The 19902-nt window shown below is 44.5% G+C and overlaps 1 protein-coding gene across 4 annotated transcripts in view; it reads left to right on the top strand.

Moving 5' to 3' along the window:
* The first annotated feature begins 631 nt into the window (after nt 1–631).
* ADCY7 (adenylate cyclase 7) overlaps nt 632–19902 on the top strand; it is an 84653-nt gene continuing 65382 nt past the window's right edge. For 2 of the 4 annotated variants that reach the window (XM_035117186.2, XM_035117183.2), the window contains exon 1: nt 633–870. The gene's annotated coding sequence lies outside the window, so the exon portion shown is untranslated. Of the gene's footprint in view, nt 871–10389; nt 10455–19902 lie in introns of all 4 variants that reach the window. The other 2 variants (XM_035117184.2, XR_004692710.2) reach the window with 2 other exon arrangements.

Raw genomic sequence — 19902 nt, 5'->3', positions numbered from 1 at the left:
CACATGGAAGATGAAGCAAGCTTGTTTTCTGCAGCTCAAACCAATGGATTCTGGTAACAATAAAGGAGATTCCACATAAACATTAGGAAGAACTTTCTGAAGGCAAGAGCTGTTGGACAATGTAAGGGACTGCCTCAGAAAGTGGTGGACTACCCTTCATTGGAGCTTTTTTTAAATAAAAAAGAACAGGTTGGATGGCCATTGATCAGGGATTCTTTCCTTGTGATTTCTCTGCTGCAGGGGTTTGCAGGTGCTTTGGGGTCCCTTCCAACCATGGGCATAGCCAGGATTTTTGTTAGGTGGCGGGCAGAACCTCAGTTTGCTATGTATTTTTATTAATTTTTTTAATGGGGGCCAGCTGCCCCTCCCTGCCCCCCCCCGCTAAGGTCATGCTTACAACTCTAAATTTCCAAGCTCTGGACCGCTGCGCCCCGACCCTCGTGTTCCCACCTCATTCTGCAGCTCCACGTGGGCTTATAGAAAGGGGAAGGAACGGGCTGCCAATCGCCAGGCGCGCAACGCGCAACTAGAGGCGGGGTTTCCCCAGGCCCCTCCCCTGAAGCACCTGCCTCGGTTCCCACCGCAGAGGCAGGCGAAGCGCGCCTTCCCTCCTCTCTGGCCCCGCTGCAGTCGTGCTTGGCGAGGCGGGAGTGTGGCCGCGCCTCCGGGGGAGCCGACGCCGCTAGAGGGCAGGGGCGGCACCCGCACGTCGAGCAGGCAGCGCCTTTCCGCTTTTGACTCACCCCTTCGGCTTGGGCTCTCCTCTCTTTCTCGCACACCCACCTACGCACGCAGGCAGGGTAGGCAAAATCCCGAGCCGAGGACAGCGCCGAAGTCCGGGCCGGATAAGCAGCGGCGGCAGCGGCAGAGGTGAGTTTGGGGGCTGTTGGCTCCGTGCGCCGTGGGCGCTGCGAGAAGCGCCCGGTACCTTAGAGTCTTAGACGCTTCGGACAAGTGTGCTTAACTCTCACACAGCGTCAAAAGGTGGGGGCGTCGTGAGGGCTTTGCGCACGCGCCGCCGCCCCCTCCTAACTTTTGCGCGCGGACCTCCCTCCTCCGCAGGACCCCAGATATCTGGCCAGGTTGCTTGTTTGGTCGGTGTTCTTGTGGTCGGGGAAGAAAAAGAGGTTGCGATGCGCTAATTGACTGGTTGGGGCTTCCAGGGCAATAGAATAAGGGGATTAGGAAAAGGTAGCATTGCCCCTTCGTCTTCCCCCTCTCCCTTTTTTTTTTTTAACTCAGGGATCTGAAGACAGAAAACAAGAGTGCCTCTGAGCATGCACGGTCTGCAGACACCTCTAGCCCCCACTTTGTCCGCCTCTCCTCACAAAACTGTGGAGTAGGGGAGGAAGGCTTTGATCCTTGCATCTTTTAGTAGCCCAGGTGGATCTCATTGGCAGCTGATGGAATGGGGCTGGGGAGATTTTTTTTGATTTTTTTTTTGTGAACTGTGGAAGATGAGGGGCATCCTTTCAAAACCTTTTGCATGTGCTGAGATTATTTTTGTGTTAAGAAATACACACAGACATATATATATGTGTGTGTGTGTGTGTTTATATATACAGTATTTACACACACATACATACACACACACACATACACATGTATAGCACCCAGTAGAGTCCTATGCAGCACTCAGAAGAAAGGAACCCTGTGCCTTCAGTGGGGCTTACAGCCAGCAAGCTGAGCTGTAATGAAATTTGTCTCCATACTAAATTTTGAATCTTGGCCATTATCTGATGCTATTATGGTAATTGCTCAGATCAAATCAACATTAAGGTTGTTGGTTGAGTTTAAGAACTTGTTTGATGAAATCTACATGCTCTTGCATAGGAGCAGAAGAACGGCCCTGGTCCTTCCGTAAAGGGAAAAAAGAACATTCTTGGTTGGTTCTTTGTGATGCATTTGAGGCATTCTCTCCTGCATGAGAATGAAAGCAGAACCACATCTCCTAAGATGGCACTGACTCTCCTTATAATTCATACTGAAAAATAATGTCTCTTTAAATAATGTGTTAACAAAGTCTCTTTTTAATTGACTTTAAAAAGAAGTTTTCAGTCAAACCAATTGATTAAAATTTTTCAGTGCTTATTATGTTTCTTTGCCTCTGAGCATATCCAGAGTGTTCTTCCTCTCTAATGAGCAACCACCAAAGAATCCTAGGAACTGTAATTTAATCACTACAGAGCTACAATAGCCAGGACCCTTAACAAACTACAGTTCCCAGGGTGTGGGTGTGCACTTTAAATGTATGGTGGGTACATAGACTACAAGCAGAAGCTCTCTTGGGAAGATATAGGGTAGGTTTCAGGCAGTCTTCAGTCGTGGTATCTCCCTGTTCAATCTCTCCTCTGGGTCAATTGTATATGTAAACGTCCCTTATTTCAGAGTGCTTTATTTAAACAAAGATTTAGTCGATTGATCAAATGGGTTTGCATAAATAACTTTGAAGAAAAAAGCATGAAGTCTTTTTAGCTTTATGCCTTCAAATGTCTTGCATGGCAGCACTTCTTTTTAACTGGTCAAAACTTAACAGTACAGTCGTATACAAGTAGGAATACTGTAGGGAACCTGTGGCCCACCAGACATTATTGGACTCCAGCTCCCATCAGCCCCAGCCAGTGGCAGGGATGATGGGAGTTGTAGTGCAGCAACATCTTGAAAGCTGCAACTTCCCCATCCGTGCTATACAGTGGAACCTTGTGTTACGTACCGTCCTCCTTGCGAATGCTGCGAATTACGAGCTCTGCTAACCCAGAAGTAGATGCCCCCGGTTGCGAACTTTGTACCGGGATGCGAGCGGAAGTTGCGCACCGGCAGCGTGGCAGCAGCGGGAGGCGCCATTAGCAAAAAAAAGCGCCTCATGTTACGAGCAGTTTTGGCTTAAGAACGGACCTCCGGAACGAATTAATTTCATAACCGGAGGTACCACTGTACAGCATATTCAGAAGTTAAGTCCCGCTCTGTTCAGTGAGACTTACTTTCCGGTAAGGAAGGGTGCTAGGGTTATAGCCTAAATCGACTGGGCATGTAACAGGTATCAAACATTGCAGGCATCCTACTCTGATATTAGGACAGACATTAAACATATAGAGAGGGGGAGGGTTGAATCCAACTAAATTCTGCTTGACCTACTGAAATTAATGGATTTGTGGTTGAAGTAGGTCTTCAAGTATGTATAAAAGTATGTATAATGTTGAATAAAGCTCAGAGATGTCGTAGCTGAAAACCCTTAATCTCAGTGGTGCAGAAGATGCCGGTGGTTATTTAAGAGATATGCACTCCGCACACCCTCAGAGGCCCAGCTCAGCATTGTTTCATGTGGTTAAGTCGTTTCCTGGACTGTCAATAAATCATAGGTGAGGGGAGGGACGCTATGACTTAGTGGTAGAGCACTTCCTTTGCTTGTACTTGGTCTCAGGTCCAATCATTGGCATCGCCAGTTTTTTTAAAAGGGCCTGGTAGCAAATGATAGGAATGATCTCTGCCTCAGATGAGATACTAGGCAGGGGTCAGCAAACTTTTTCAGCAGGGGACCGGTCCACTGTCTGTCAGACCTTGTGGGGGGCCAGACTGTTTTTTTTGGGGGGGGATGAATTCCTATGCCCCACAAATAACCCAAATAAACAAAAGGACACATTCTACTAATGTAAGAACACGCTGATTCCCAGACCATCCGCAGGCCGGATTTAGAAGGCGATTGGGCCAGATCCGGCCCCCCGGGCCTTAGTTTGCCTACCCATGAACTGGAGAGTTTCTGCCAATATTAGGCAAGAAAGGCAACCAGTCTCACCTGCAGTAAGGCAGCATCCTACGTTATGCTATATCCATGAAAATCGTGGGATTACTTTTGGGTGTTAGTGAATCGCTGCTTCTTGCCTCTGGGTTGATGTCCAGAGCTTTCAGGAAACTGTCGTTTATTAAGCAATGGGGCTTTGCAAATGCATTAACAGATGAGCAGCTCATCATTACTATTTCAGCGGCAACCCCGAGGTACAGGTGCTTCCCATTATTGGCAGCAGGGGAGGAGGGGGGGAACCCTGAATGGTCGCTGTGAAGCATATTCCATCATTCACAATTGATATGCCCTCTTGCTCTCTGTTTACATTTGGTTTCTTTAGGAGTGAAAGGGAGTGACTGTTCCGACGGGCTGCATCTGTTGACCAATCTGTGCTGTGATCTGTTCAATATGGCACTGTTCATTTCCCTTTTTAAACTTCATTTCCTTTTGGTGTTGCAGTCTCTGCGTTTCGTAAGCCTACAGATATTGAGCGTGTCTCAAAACTACAGTGGAGAAAGGGTTTTTAAATTTTTTTTGGTAATGCTTTTGTTAAGAGAAGGTGGGAAATTAGCCAACTGCAGCCAAAGTGTTCATTTTCAGAATAAAGAACAGCGTTTCACGGAGGCTGATGATTGTCTGAACAAAATGTGTTCCTAAGCCTTTCGAGACCATAGTTCTTATTGCTGAAAACAGGTCTTTTTTTCCTGAATGGAAATGATTTCCAAGAGCTATTTCAAGAGTGACAGTTTTTTCCTCTACACTGCTGGCATTGATTTATAAGGCTGTCGCCCACTGGAAACAACAAGAATCAAAGAACCATAGAATTGGAAGGGACTACGAGGGTCATCTAGTCCAACCCCTTGCAATGCAGGAATGCCCAACGTGTGACTTGAACTCACAGACCTGAGATTAAGAGTCTCATGCTTTTACCAACTGAGAGTCTTATAGCACCTTTAATGACTAACAGACTTATTATGCCATAAGCATTAGAGGACTACAGTCCACTTCATCAGATGTATGAAGTGCCAACCAGAGTTCCATGCAGATTTATATTTGCACTTGTCCCCATTCAACAAACCTTCTAGAACAGTGGTTCCCAATTAGCTAAGTATTGAGGACCTCCTCTTTTTCAAAAACCAAGCCACGGACCCCCTACTTTTGAAAAATTTGGTAACTTTATGGTAGTTACCTCTGCAAAGCAATTATTTGAACAAAATGTGGGGTAGACCCTAATAAGCAAAGGATTTTAAAAAAAAACCAGACCATGCAAAAATGACAAAGAAATAGTTTGGGGGGAGGCAAGGGATGTGTCGCAGACCCGGGTGCGTTCTGTGGACCCCCAGGGGTCCCCGAACCCCTAATTAGGAGCAGCTTTTCTAGAATATGCAAGGGCTTGGCATCTAAAGGTGACTGAAATAAAATTTAAAAATTGCTGGGGGTTTTTGGAGTTCATTTGCTGTGTTCCAAGAAATCTTCATTACGAGCCTGTTTGGATCATAGAATTGTAGAGTTGGAAGAGGCTGCAAGGGTCCTCTAGTCAAATCCCCTGAAATGCAGGAATCTCAACTGAAACATTCATGACAGATGGCCATCCAACCTCTGCTTAAAACCCTCCAAGGAAGGAGAGTCCACAACCTCCCGAGGGAGTCTGTTGCACCGTCAAACAGCTCTTGCTGTCAGAAAGTTCTTCCTCATGTTTAATGGGAATTTCCTTTCTTGTAACTTGAAGCCATTGGTTCGAGTCCTACTCTCCCTTTCATATGACAGCCCTTGAGATATTTGAAGATGGCTATCATATCTCCTCTCAGTCTCCTCTTTTCTAGGCTTAATGTATGGTTTGATCAGTCCATGCAACCTATACAGTCAATAAAAGTGGCACAGGTTCTCTGTGTTCTGAGATGAACTGCCTCATTTGAGTTTGTGCAGGCAAACCACATGAATATCTTTGCATATGTAGATTACACATGTGTTCATTTTGGAATTGTAGTTGAACAAAGTTCATGTGATTCACAATCTATTTCGTACACATTTCATCTATGCAGGCAGAACCAGGTTTAAGCTTCCTCTTATAGCAATTGCTTTCTCCCAGGGTACTAACAAGAACCCTTCAGTGTGAAATGTGCCCCTTTAAAGAATTTGTAGCTTTTACAGTAAACCAGATGGACAGGTGGTGAGTGATTCACGATGATGTGATAAGCTTGTGAGGGTTCATGATAAATAACAGAACAAACTTCACCCAGGATATCAGCATGGAGAGGATGCAATACTTGCCAGAACCTGTTTCTAAATGCAAGACTTGACCTCATGTTAGCCAATGTTAACGCAGTGGTTTGCGACTGGGGGCAAAAACTGGTGAAAGCTGTCTGAGTTCGTTGTGGTTCTGATGGTGATATGTTGCTCCCAAGAAACCTGAGATCGAGAATAAGATAGAGATGATAACTGGCTGAGGCAATTCCAGGTTGGTTTGCAAGGTGTTTACAACAGCCATTGTGAGACTGGTAGATGAAACACACACACACACACACACCTACCCCTACACCTTCACCACCATAGTCTACAAAAAGGATCACATTCCACACCCTTCAGGTCATAGCAGCTGCTGCTACTACTTCCCAATTCCTTTTAAAAATGGGTTAAGTTGCAAGCTGGGACGTGGGTGGCGCTGTGGTCTAAACCACTGAGCCTATCCCCACAACGGGGTGAGCTCCCATTGCTCAGTCCCAGCTCCTGCCAACCTAGCAGTTCAAAAGCACATCAAAGTTCAAGTAGATAAATAGGTACCCTGTTTCTCATATTTTAAGGCATCCCCATAAAATAAGCCATAGCAGGATTTTTAAGCATTCAAGGAATATAAGCCATACCCCGAAAATAAGACATAGTGATAGGAGCAGCAGCAATGCCGGCCGCGGCAGGAGGAGGAGGAAAAAAATAAGACATCCCTTGAAAATAAGCCATAGTGTGTTTTTTTGAGGAAAAAATAAATATAAGACGTGTCTTATAATATGAGAAACACGGTACCACTCCGGCGGGAAGGTAAATGGCGTTTCCGTGCGCTGCTCTGGTTTCGCCAGAAGCGGTTTAGTCATGCTGGCCACATGACCTGGAAAAACTGTCTGCAGACAAACGTTGGCTCCCTCGGCCAGTAAAACGAGATGAGCGCCGCAACCCCAGAGTCGTTCACGACTGGACTAAACTGTCACGGGTCCCTTTACCTTTACCTAAGTTGCAAGCTGGGCGTGTACAGAAGGATGAGGATGTAGCAGGAGATCCTAGGGATTGAACCTGTGACCTTCTGCATGCAAAGCAGATGATCTGACCACTGAGCCTGTACTATAAATTGGCTCTTCCCACCAAGCTGAAGGACCGACGGCAACAGCTGTTAGAAGACCAGACCAACACTAAGTTTCTCTAATTAAAACAAACCCTTTGATTGTGGCTAAGTTGCATCAGTTCACAGTCAAAGGATGGAAGTGGTTTATCATTGGGTGTGCAGTATCTAGGCACAGTAGATACGCATCATTATCTATGGAGGTGGGGGGAGGCCCCCACCCGTGTGGTTAAACACATCTTTCTGAAGTCTGCAGAGTTCTGAAGTGCACAGTTGTTGGCCTTTCTTCACGCCCACTTCAATATAAGATGATCCAAATCCTTGGGGAAATGTTGGAGGCAAAAAGGGACATGCCCTGTCCTTGCAGCAAGAACTCGCTTGTGGTGCAATATGGCCTTGTTGTCATTGTGCCGTGAAGTATAGATTAGAGTTAAAGATGCATTCCAGGTGTGTAAAGGTTGACTGTGGCTGTACTACATGTTATTGAGGAAATGTAGGCTGGTGCTAGCCATGTATACTTGTAAGGTCTGGTTGGACACAATGAGATGAGACTAGTCCATAACGAGTCGCTAGATTCTAGTGTGAAATATCCTATTGGAGTGTGTTTGGTGTGCACAATGTAGAGATAATTGGGCAAAACGGCTTCCTCCCCGTTTTAGTATCCCTTCTTCAAATTTTAAATACTTCGCTTTTTTAAAAAAAGCTGTAGTGTAATACAGAAGATGGTTAGAAACCCTTTTATAAAAGCTGAAGCAGGATTAATCATTAAACCAGCTTTTTAAAAAGTTTTTTTTATTAAGAAAAGAGCAATTGCACAGCACATTGTCACCTTGACAGCATCCTATTCAGTGTAGGATGGAGAATATGCAGATCTGGTTACAAAACTGCGTGCTTCATACTTGTGGGATAAGTTCCATAATTACTACTACTTCTTTTTTTAAAAAAAGCAGAATAATATAAATCGGTGTTGAAATATGATAGGGAGTATGTTTTCTTCCACCATGCTCTAGTTCCTAAGCCTATTTCTATTCTGCGAAGGTGGCTCTTCAATTCTCATTTTACTGAGTTAGGTTTGCAGTGGTAATACGGTGGATAAGAGCCTCTGCTTCAAGACAGGAAATTCAAAATAGAAATTTGCTGCCACTGCAGTGGTTAGAGTGTCAGCCTGGGGGAGACCAGGGTTCAAATCCCCACTTGGCCATGAAGCTCACTGAGTCACCTTGGGCCAGCCACTGCCTCTTAGCCTAACCTACCTCACAGGGTTGCTGTGGGGATTAGATGATTAGACTGCCTTGAGCTCCTTGGAGAAAAAAGTGGGATACAAATGAAATAATTAAGTAGCTAGCTAGCAAGGGGAGGTTTGGGAGAGTTGCCATGGGACCAAAAGTAAATTTAAGTACTGTAATTAAATTCACGTTCCACCTCATTCCAAGAGCTTAAGATGGCATAAATGGTTAAGTTTTCCCCTACCCACACCAATTCATTGTAAGGTGGGTTTGCCTGAGGCAGAGTAACTGGCTCAATGTCACTGGGTAAGCTTCAAGGCTGAGTGGGGATATGAACTTGGGTTTCCATAGTGAGATACTGATTCCCCAATCTGCAGAAGAATTGCATAAGGTCCCAAGATGGTAATCCATATTCAGTAAATAGCACCACCCCCGGCAGCCCCTCTCCACAAAACATCCCAAGTTTGCAGGTTATAATTCTACAGTGAGGAACCTCTGGGTGCAGCAATAGGAGGGAGAAGAGGAGACAATTTTTTTGAGTTCAAGGATTGTGTCTCCCCTTCCAAAGCTGCCTATTGCCGCCTGCCTCCAGCTCTTCTCCCTCTGATGGAGGTGAACTACCACTAGTGCGGAATTTCTGAGAAGAATCTGTGAATAATGTGTTTTGTGTTGCTGTGTGTGTGATTGTGTCCCGTCCGTCCCCCCCAAGAGCCAGGATGCAATCCTGCAATTACATGGTTTTGATGGTGTGCATGGGACCAGGGTCAACTGAAGTTGAGTGGACCCTCAAGCTGATAATGTTCAGGAATTCAGTTTAAAATGCTATAGCGTCATTGCTCCTCTCTTATCTTAAATGAGGGCCAGTTCTCTCACAGCAGTTTTCGTGATGCAATAAGTTGCTTTATTTGAAAAAGGCTCTTGCAGATCAGATAAGACCATCAGTGGGAGCACTGTAGCGACATCTGAAAGGAGGTGCCTGTGTCCCATCAACCCTAATCCAATGTGTCCTTTTCTGGGTTAGGCTATTTTGCAACCTTTCTCTCTCTCTCTCTCTCTCTCTCTCTCTCTCTCTCTCTCTCTCTCTCTCTCTCTTTCAATTGACATGTTAATCAGCTTTGACTCTGATATGACATCTTGAATCTTCAGATTGATGACGGCAACATTTGCCATTGTTTCTGTGTTCCTAGTTGAGTTTTGAGTTTCCACCTCCCCCTTTTTTTAAAGTAATGCTTTACCTCGCTCCCTGATTACTTGGTTTCTTCAGTAGCTAATTGTGAGGAGTTTGTCAAAGGCCCATTGAAAGCTCCAGCTGGTTCTCCTTTATCCTCTACTTCAACTGGCATTTTAGCAGCCTGAGATACTGTTTATCCTTTGTGCAAGTCTCACAATGGGGACCTTAAGGGGATTTTTCATCTGTGCATGTTCACACAGAAGAGGGTCCCTCTGAATTCAGTGCGTTTTACTCCCAAATGAGCGTCCATAGGGTTGCAGCCGGACAAATTTAATGTGTGACTTTTTCCTCTCTCCTTTGAGAGAGTGTTATGGCCTTAATCCAGGTGGGGATGGGAGAGGGCCAGAACACCCCTTTCCCTTCCAAATTCTGCCATGCAATGATCACAAACAAGTAGGACAGCTTTGCACAATAGATTGTCTTGAAGGCCTTGTACAATTAACACGCTGTTGAGGATTCAAAGATGGTGAGGAAGAAGGAAGAGTTGGGGCAGGTAGAACCTCGTTGATCCTCTTGGGAAGAAGCAGAAAAGTTTTTTAAAATGTTGTCTAAGGCTGTGTACTCACTATACCTTTTGAGTACATTCGATGCACGTTTCCCCCCTCAAAGAATTCTGGGCTCTGTACTTTGCCTGTGACAGTTACTGTTCCCAACAACCCATTAGAAACTACAGCACCCATAATCCTTTGAGGGAACAAAGGTGCTTCAGATGTGCTTTGAAGGGATAGTGTGCATGCAGCCATAGCGGAGTCACCGTCTGCTGCCTTTTCCATGGATGCTGAACCTTTCATAGAATGTGCCCTTCCATTGTTTGTTCTGACAGTTCCAGACAGATGGCTCTTTTTAAAAGAAAAGGATTCTAACCCATCTTAAAGAGCTTCCAGAAAGGTAAGCATGTTTACAACACCAGAGAGCCTTGTGGCACATTAATACTATGGTTTACTATGTCCTGAGATGCAAAAGGGTTGAACACACTCAGGGAGAGAGAGAGAGAGAGAGAGAGAGTGCAAAGGGCTGGGGAGGCTAAGGCTGCTTCCCACCTCCTCGCCAGAAATATTGGTCCTTGCTCATCAGTGAGCTGCAGTTTTAGTTCGTCTACTGATTTGGAGATTGCTTTTTCTTTCTTTCTTTCCATTTCAAAGTCTTCCAAAACTTGAAGGAACCAACTGATTAGATATTTGCTTTCCAGCTAGGTTGTGGTAAAGGTAAAGGGACCATTAGGTCCAGTTGTGACCGACTCTGGGTTTGCAGTGCTCATCTTGTGTTATTGGCCGAGGGAGGCGGCATACAGCTTCCAGGTCATGTGGCCAGCATGACAAAGGCGCTTCTGGCAAACCAGAGCAGCGCACGGAAACGCCGTTTACCTTCCTGCTGTAGCGATACCTATTTATCTACTTGCACTTTGACGTGCTTTTGAACTGCTAGGTTGGCAGGAGCTGGGACCAAGCATCAGGAGCTCACCCTGTCGCGGGGATTTGAACCGCCAACCTTCTGATCGGCAAGCCCTAGGCTCTGTGTTTTAACCCACAGCACCACCCGCGTCGGAGTATAATTTGTTACTGGTAGTCAGAGTATAATTTGTTACTTGTACAGTGCTTTTTTCATTGATGGGTAATATGGCGGAGAGAATAAGGCAGGGCACACTGTGATAAAATGGCCTGACTCATAGTCAGGAATTGGATTTTCTGGAGGAAAAACCCAAGGAAGTGGTGGTGGGTGGGCTTCAGGTTCAACTTTCTTGTTGCCTCTCATGGCTCTGACTTGGAAACTAACAAGGACAGAATCCCACAGGGGTTAGATTTGGCCCAGAGGTTTCCACTTCCCAATTCCTACTATAATGCAGTTATGACACCAAAGATATCTGCTTCCAGCATTTTTCACGTATAGGATGGAAAAAGGAACTAACTATGCCACAGTTATTTCAACGATGTCTAGACACTTAAAACCATCAACATGCCTTACAACTAGGAGAAGATTTAATGAACTTCAGCAGCTGATTCCTCACCCCACCTCGGTTTGCATAGATTTCTGAGTAGGCCAGGGAAGAAAAGAGTAATGGAGTACCTAGCACATTTTGCACGAATTCCAAAGAAACGTCTGAACCGTAATGTCATGTTTTCAGAACCATTCCTTGTGTTTCCCCATTACTGCAGACTCAAATCATTGAAAGAATTGCTAGGAAATATGGTGGGGGTTGTAACCATGGTTTTGTGTCTGTTAAATGCGGTGTATGGAAGCATGGAGTCATTCATTATATGTTGGTTTATTTTGACATCCTGGAAAATTATATCCAATTTTTTTGCCTTATTAGAATAAACCTGAAAGCATGAACTGTCTTATAAACTTGTTTTTCTTCGTCAGAGAGGTAAAACGTTTTAGTAGCAACTCACTAAAATCAGTGGAAGTATTGCTGCAGATTAAATGCACTGCAGGTTGCAACCATACAGTCCCAAGCTTTGCATACTTATTTGAGTTCAGTTATGTTTAATCTCAAATAAGAGTGTCTAACATTGTAGCCGTTTCCCTTCCAGTTTTGATTATGGAGAATGCATTGTGTACAAGGTCAACTTCTTCTAAAGGAGATGTATAACTCCAATGTTTAAGTGTTCCTTAGAAAAAAATCAGAACAATTAGTTATGGAGGATGAAGGCAACAGGAAATATGGAAAGTGTGTTTATTTTTTTAATACACACACACACACACACACACACACACACACACACACACACACTCTTCTTTGTTACTCACCTTGAGTTTATTTCTAAACAAGGAGAAATGGAAACAAAAATATCAATTACAAAAAAAATTAAACAAGCAAAGCAAAACAAAACAAAACAGTGGTCTTGTTTGCCTATCATGGTAAATCATAGTTAATGGTTTACTATGAATATGGAGATAATTTCTACTAGGTTTCTCCCCTGGCATAAGGGGGAAATCCCATGATCCTCAGCTTAATGTTATGTCCACACCCTGGGATCATGGTTTGTTTCACTCCAAACAAACCATGGTTGGTAAGCCAATAGCGAAATGTGGCTTAACAATGTGGTTTGTTTGGTGTGAAACAAATCACACTGCCATCATAATGGTGGAAACAGATGGGAAATAACAACAGTCACCCAGCATCACAGAACGGCAACAGATGTCTCAAAGCAACCACAGCTATTCCCTAAAAGCATAGGCCCCAAATATCTGAAGTATAGCCTCCAGACCCTCTTGGGTGTTAAGATCAACCGAAGGGGGATCGATTTAGTAGTTCTACCCTAGGATATTTGTGTTTGCATGTGCGCGCACACCCCTGAATAATCCTGGCCCCATAGGGCACACCATGTTTCTTTTCTTTTTTTCTTCAGAGGGGTAGCCATGTTAATCTCTTGCAGCAAAAATAACCAAAGTGCCTTGTGGCACCTGAAGGACTAGCAAGCTTATTTCATGTGCTGTAGGCGGACTTCCTTTTTATTTGCCTTGATTCTTCCAACATTCAGTTTCATTGCACCTCCTTGAGTTCTAGTGTTACAAGAGAGGGAGAAAAGACTCCTCTATTCACTGCATAATTTTACAAACTTCTATCATGTCACTCGCCTTTTCTTTAAATAAGAAGTCCCAAATGTTGCAACTGTTTTTCATAGTACAGTTTTGAAACGATCTCCAGCCTGTCTCCCAGCTGAATTTATGGTAGGGGTTGCCATGAGGAGCTGGGATAATGGTTGCTCTCAGCAGCTTCAAAGTTGGGATGAAGACTAGTTTGCTCATCATCCTTACCAGAGGTCAGCATCATAATGAAGTATAATTTATACTTAGGAAGACTAAGAAAACATCAAAATGCATGTGCAGTGAAATGTGCATCGTTTAATTTATTTTCCCCAACAATTAGGTTCTTTAAGCTTAAAGCCCTAATAATAATAATAATAATAATAATAATAATAATAATAATAATAATATATTATTTATACCCTGCCCATCTGGCTGAGATTCCCCAGCCACTCTGGGCAGCTTCCAACAGAAAAATAAAACACAGTGATCTATTAAACATTAAAAGCTTTCCTAAACAGGGCTGCCTTCAGATGTCTTCTAAAAGTCTGGTAGTTGTTTCTCTCTTTGACATCTGGTGGGAGGGTGTTCCACAGGGCGGGTGCCACTACCGAGAAGGCCCTCGGCCCTGGACCTCAGTGTCCGGGCAGAACGATGGGGGTGGAGACGCTCCTTCAGGTATACTGGACTGAGGCCGTTTAGGGCTTTAAAGGTCAGCACCAACACTTTGAATTGTGCTCGGAAACATACTAAAGCATTAAAAATTAAGAAGAAGAAGAAGAGAACGATCTTGAAGAACTAGAAAACCTTCAGAGTTCTACCCCCAAACAAACTTAATTCAGGTTCAGTTCAGCCAGCCAGTATGCCTGGGAACCACTTACAGGAGTTGTTTGAACTAATTTTGTTAACTTTGTTAAACTGAACTAGTTCATTCCAAGCACTGTATCCGCACAGCAACCCTGTGAGGCTGGTTAGGAGGAGAGTGACTGGCCTAAGGTCATGGCTGAGTGGGGATTTGAACCCTGGTCCCTTAGGTCCTAGTCCAGCAATCTAACCACTATACCACAAGGCTGATTGGTAGAAAGAAAAGCTTATTTTGCCTCTAGTGCCAGTTTTCCAAGCTTTTGGGAGTAATGGAAGGAAGAGAAAATAAGACAATATCAAATTCCAGGCAGGTCAACTTTATGCTGACCTTGCCTTCATTTGCCACAGATTGTGCCTATAAACCAAATTTAAACAAAGTCCAAAGGTGGTTGAAGCTAAACAGCTTTATCTAACCAGCACCAAGCATTTCTTTTTAAACATAGGATTAAACCTATCTTGGCTGCCATCCATGCAAACGTATTTTATAAGATGATTCTGCTGTTTGGCAACAAAAGATAAAAGCTTTTGCCAAGGTTACAGAAAAGATAAAAGATTTGCCAGGACCTATCTCGGCAAGAAGAGAAAACGGAAACTACATTGCTTGTTATTTATTTAGCTGTTAACTACATTTCTTCACCGCTCACTTGGTAATGCACTCAGGGTGTCGTATGATCCAAAAGTTTTAACAGTCCTGTTGACATGATACAAAAGGGAAAAGACATGAGGAAGGCGGAGGAAAACTGGCAAACGCAGACACCAACCTTGACAATTTAAAAAAATCAAAATGAAATCCGACAGGGTTGGGCATAATATTAGCCATACTTGGGCTGGCATCTGTTCATGCAGAAGGCCCCAGGGACAACCCCCAGGATCTCCATGTAGCATTGGGAAAGATTCCCTGCCTGACATCCTGAAGAGCTGCTGCCAGTCAGTGTTGATAATACTGATCTAGATGGACCAAGGATCCGACTCAGTACAGGGCAAGTTCCTAAGTTCCTTTGCAGTATGCAACCTTTTCATTGATTTTATTGGGCCTGTTCTGAGTATGACTTAGTTGGATGTCACCCTTACGCTTCTACTTTTCAAAGAAGGCTTAATCCAGGCATCCCCAAACTTCGGCCCTCCAGATGTTTTGGACTACAATTCCCATCATCCCTGACCACCGGTCCTGTTAGCTAGGGATCATGGGAGTTGTAGGCCAAAACATCTGGAGGGCCGCAGATTGGGGATGCCTGGCTTAATCTGTGTGCTATTGGCGGTCATGTCTTCCTTTGATTTCTCCCATCACCATGCTCTGAGAGTCCAGGTGGGGTGGCCACAAATCTCCTATTTAGTGCCAAACTCTTGTGTTGCTTCTTAAACGTTTTCATAACTGCACACAATATAAACAGCAATAAAAACCCTAATCTCTTATGTGCAAACAAACAGCTTTCCCCAAGAGCAAACAGGAAATAAATGGCATGTCTGTACTGAGGCGGAGCCTGTTTCTCCCAGTTGGCTTCATATGCAGAGTGAAGGCCAGAACAGGTGTAGGGGACTTTTGGCCCTCCAGAAGTTCCCAAACTACAACTCCCATCAGCCATGCTTGCTAAGGGTGATGGGAGTTGTAGTTCAGGGACATCTGGAGGGTCACAGGTTCCCCACACCTGGCATAGACCATAAGAGGAGCCTGCTGGATCAGTCCAAAGGCCCATCTAGTCTAGCATCCTGTTCTCGCAGTGGCCAACCAGATGCCTGTAGGAAACATGCAAGCAGGATATGAGCACAAGACCACTTTCCCCTCCTGTGGTTTCCAGCAACTGGCATTTTGGGACTGCAGGTGAGGTGGAAAGAAAAAGAGAAAGGGCAGGCTGAGGCACAATTCTTGATGCTTTGCTGTGGAGTGTGTGTTCCAGTTCAGGTCTGAGTGAGACCACCCGTGCCTCTCTTTCAGCTAAAACTAGGCAAAAGCCTGTTGCCTGGGGCTGTGCTGGGTGGTGAAGCCCCTTTCCCAAAGACTCTATGTTAGCTGGTGTTGGGCTGGTAGTCAGCAGCTGTTTCTGATACATTGCTTTCAAACTATTACGTGTTTGCCTTGAACAGCATGGCAAACACGTAATAGTTTGAAAGCAATGTATCAATTGAGTTGTTTGGCTTTGCCTTACTTATATGCTGTTGTGTGTTTCAATGTGGTTATATTGATTTAAAGGCTATTTGCTAATTTTTGATGCTTTTGTGATCAGTGTGAGTCGCTTTGAGGTCAGTGTTGTTGTATAAGCATCATATGCAGGGCATTAGCCTCAGTGAGACAACAGGCTGGGCACAGCTAGGAGGGGTACCAGATCGGGGGCCCTGAGGAGCATGCCTGCCACTGCTTGCTCCTCTCTGGCCACCTTTTTTCTCTTCCACCACCTTCAGCATACCGGGGCTTCCTTGGGCCGCCTCCAGTCACCTCAGGTGGCAGCAAAGGAGGAGGAGTTGAGGGGCAAAAGTGCACCATTTTGTTTTGCCTCAAGTGGCAAATGTCTTGGGCCGGCCGGGGCCAGATATCAAATCAGATTTAGATATTCCAAATCACAAAACACCCCCTTTGATCCTCTTCCATCGTGTCAGAACGACCCGACCCCATGGAGTCTTTCCTTCGTTGCCTGGGTCTGGATTAGGGCATCATGGCTGACACAGAGATGTCAGCCAGATGTCAGGACCCAAGGCCTACAAAAGATATCTTACGCAGGCCCTGAGAGAACGTGTTATCTCTGTTACGTGCTAGTTTGCATCTTAACAATGGCAATTGAACTGTGTTGACAACACGCATTGTATCATGCATGGAGATCTCTGGATGGCAGGGGTGGAATAATTATCTTCCATGCCTTGTGACAGATGGTGACAAAAGGTGGTTTTGCATCTTGGCTCACTTAAGAAGGACCGCTCAGATCTATTTTTGGTATGCCATATCTGTCTTATCTTTTGAGATTTAATTTAAAGGAATGTGTAAATCACTGCCTTATACTGAATCAGACCACTAGTCTATCTAGCTTAGTATTGTCTACACTGACCAGTAGTAGCTCCTCAAGCTTTTAGATGAGAATCTTTCCTAGCATTACCATCTTAGAGAGCTATGATTTCTATTTGCTCGCTTTACCAGAATTGCAAATCAGGATCCAGTTCTGGCCAGGCTCATGGCAAAACGAAATGAAAACCCCTGTGACTTCTTGTTATCTCTCTCCCCCCCCCCCCCAAAGCAACGTGCGTGTACGTAAGCAGTCCAATATGCACTGCCTGGACTGTAATGATCAAACCTTAAAAGCCCAGGTGTTCAATTGCTAAACCCCCCCCCCCAGCCATTCAATCTTTCCAAGCATGGCAACAGATATTCAATAGTAAATCTAGCTAGGAATGTGGTTGTACTTGTTTCTGTGCAATGAGTTAAGCAAATTTGAGTTGTTGCATGTTGCAGACGCAGGGCTCTTCTGCCCTTCCTCAGGAGGAACAGCTCCAAATTAGTTTTAAGGGAAGTAGGTACCTCGGTTTAAGGGAAGTAGGTACCTCAGTTTACAAACACAATTGGTTCCAGGAGTCTGTACTTAACCTGAAGCGAACTTTCCCATTGAAAGTAATTGAAAGTGGGTTAATCCGTTCCAGACGGTCCATGGAGTACTTAAAATGAAGCGTACTTAACCCGAGGTATGAGTGCAATTGGTTCCGGAAGTCTGTACTTAACCTGAAGCGAACTTTCCCATTGAAAGTAATTGAAAGTGGGTTAATCCGTTCCAGACGGTCCATGGAGTACTTAAAATGAAGCGTACTTAACCCGAGGTATGAGTGCAATTGGTTCCGGAAGTCTGTACTTAACCTGAAGCGAACTTTCCCATTGAAAGTAATTGAAAGTGGGTTAATCCGTTCCAGACGGTCCATGGAGTACTTAAAATGAAGCGTACTTAACCCGAGGTATGAGTGCAATTGGTTCCGGAAGTCTGTACTTAACCTGAAGCGTACTTAACCTGAAGCGAACTTTCCCATTGAAAGTAATGGAAAGTGGATTAATCTGTTCCAGACGGGTCCGTGGAGTACTCAGCCTGAAGCATACTTAACCCGAGGTATGAGTGTAATTGGTTCCGGAAGTCCGTACTTAACCTGAAGCGTACTTAACATGAAGCGAACTTTCCCATTGAAAGTAATGGAAAGCGGATTAATCCGTTCCAGACAGGTCCGCTGAGTACTTAAACTGAACGTACTCAAACCGAGGTTGTACTTAAACTGAGGTGTGACTGTACCTGCTTCTTGGGAATGGGTTAGACTGAGAGACCCTCATAGTCAGAAGAACCACTTGGTTTCAGAAGAGGACTCCTACAGGAGTAGGGCCCTCCTCTGTCAAAACTTTTAACAGAATACAGGTGAGCCTGTGTTAGGGGGTGGGCAGACAGCTGCTGCTTATGAACTACGAGAGCCACTGGAAAAACATCTTATTAATGTATAAAAAAATATTTCTAGTTCATAAAGAAATATCAAAACGGTTCACAACAACTGTGCTTAAAACTGTACAATAAAAATATATATAAAAAGTTGAAACTAGAAATCATGATAACCAGAGATGTATTATTGATTGTCTGCATAAGCCTGGCGAAACAGAAAAGTTTTCAGCGGGTGTTTAAAAATTGGCACTGAAGATGCCCGCTGTTTCTCTATTGGCCCATCCTTCCACAGGGCTGGGCCAGTGACTGTAAAGGCTTGGTTTCTTGTTGTCAAATGAGCCTCAGTAAGGACCAAGGATGCTCCTGCAGATGATCTCAGTGATTGAGCTGGGATATGAGGTTTCAGGCGGTCCCTGCGGTACCCTGGATCTAAGTTGCTCAGGACTTTGTAAATTAATACAAGGAGCTTGATTGAACCTGGCTGCCAGCTATTACGTTTTGTACCTGATCTTGGTTGTCCGCTGACCTGAACCTCAGACTGTCCCTTGCTTGAGCCTCTGCTTGTGTGGAATTGAACCTTGAACTGGCTTTGGATGTTGCTGCTGTCTGTGTCCACGATACCTTTCATTACCTTTCATTCAGTGAAAAGTCTGCTGCAACCTGGGACACATCTAGGACAAGACGGGGCATTTCTTACTCTGCAGACAAATTGTAGCTTGGAAACTTGCCTTAATGTTAAGTTTGGCTCTCCTGGGTGCAACCTGGCCATTGTCCCCCCATCTCCACGGAAGCAAATTGCCCTCTGCAATATTCATTTCAGCCCAAGAGTATATTATTTTCTTGCAACAGGAAGCAGCCCTGAGCAACTCCCTTGTAATGGTTCCTCTTTTCTTAACATGTGCCTCTCTTAATTCAGACCTAACAGTTTGGTAGCTATGGTTCCTTGGAGAAAATTATGTCTAGATGCCCGTGGGCCCTCGGGTGTTTCCTCTTTCGATGTGTGCTGAATGGAAAGTTTGTACTTAATTTCCTACCTTATCACTGAATCAACATCCATTTGTAACAGCTGGCACGGCTTCTGCCAATACGTCATAGTTAACGGAGGGGACAAGAAGAAAAGAAATAACCTCCTTTCCGCATGTGCTTAAGCGACCTAATTGCTCTTTAGAAAAGCAATGAATTAGTGTTGCAATTCACAAGGAGGTGTGGTGGGAGAGAGCAGATCTCTACATAGATCTAGTAGTGGCTTCTGTTTTGAAAGGAAACACTTTGAATTACACTTCCTCCTGTCGATTGGATGCAACCTCTCCTGCACTTTCTGTTAAGCAACATTTGTCTGCGTTCGCAATTGCAGAAAGGAAGGAAATGCTGCTATCTTTTTAATATACAAAATGAATTTTGACAGAGTGCAGGTTACTCCATGTTCTCACCCCTCTCCTTGTGCCATGTATTATTTCTTTGGATATTTGTATGCCAAGTTTCAGAGCCACAAACCCACCCCCCTGTTCGTATTGTGAATTTTGCTTCAGTTCTAGAGTTGTCAGATGTTAAAA

The sequence above is a fragment of the Zootoca vivipara genome, chromosome 6 (assembly GCF_963506605.1).
Source record: "Zootoca vivipara chromosome 6, rZooViv1.1, whole genome shotgun sequence".
NCBI classification, from domain to species: Eukaryota; Metazoa; Chordata; class Lepidosauria; order Squamata; family Lacertidae; genus Zootoca; species Zootoca vivipara.
The sequence above is the reverse complement of the archived record's forward strand: the minus strand, read 5'-3'. Positions and strand labels throughout refer to the sequence as shown.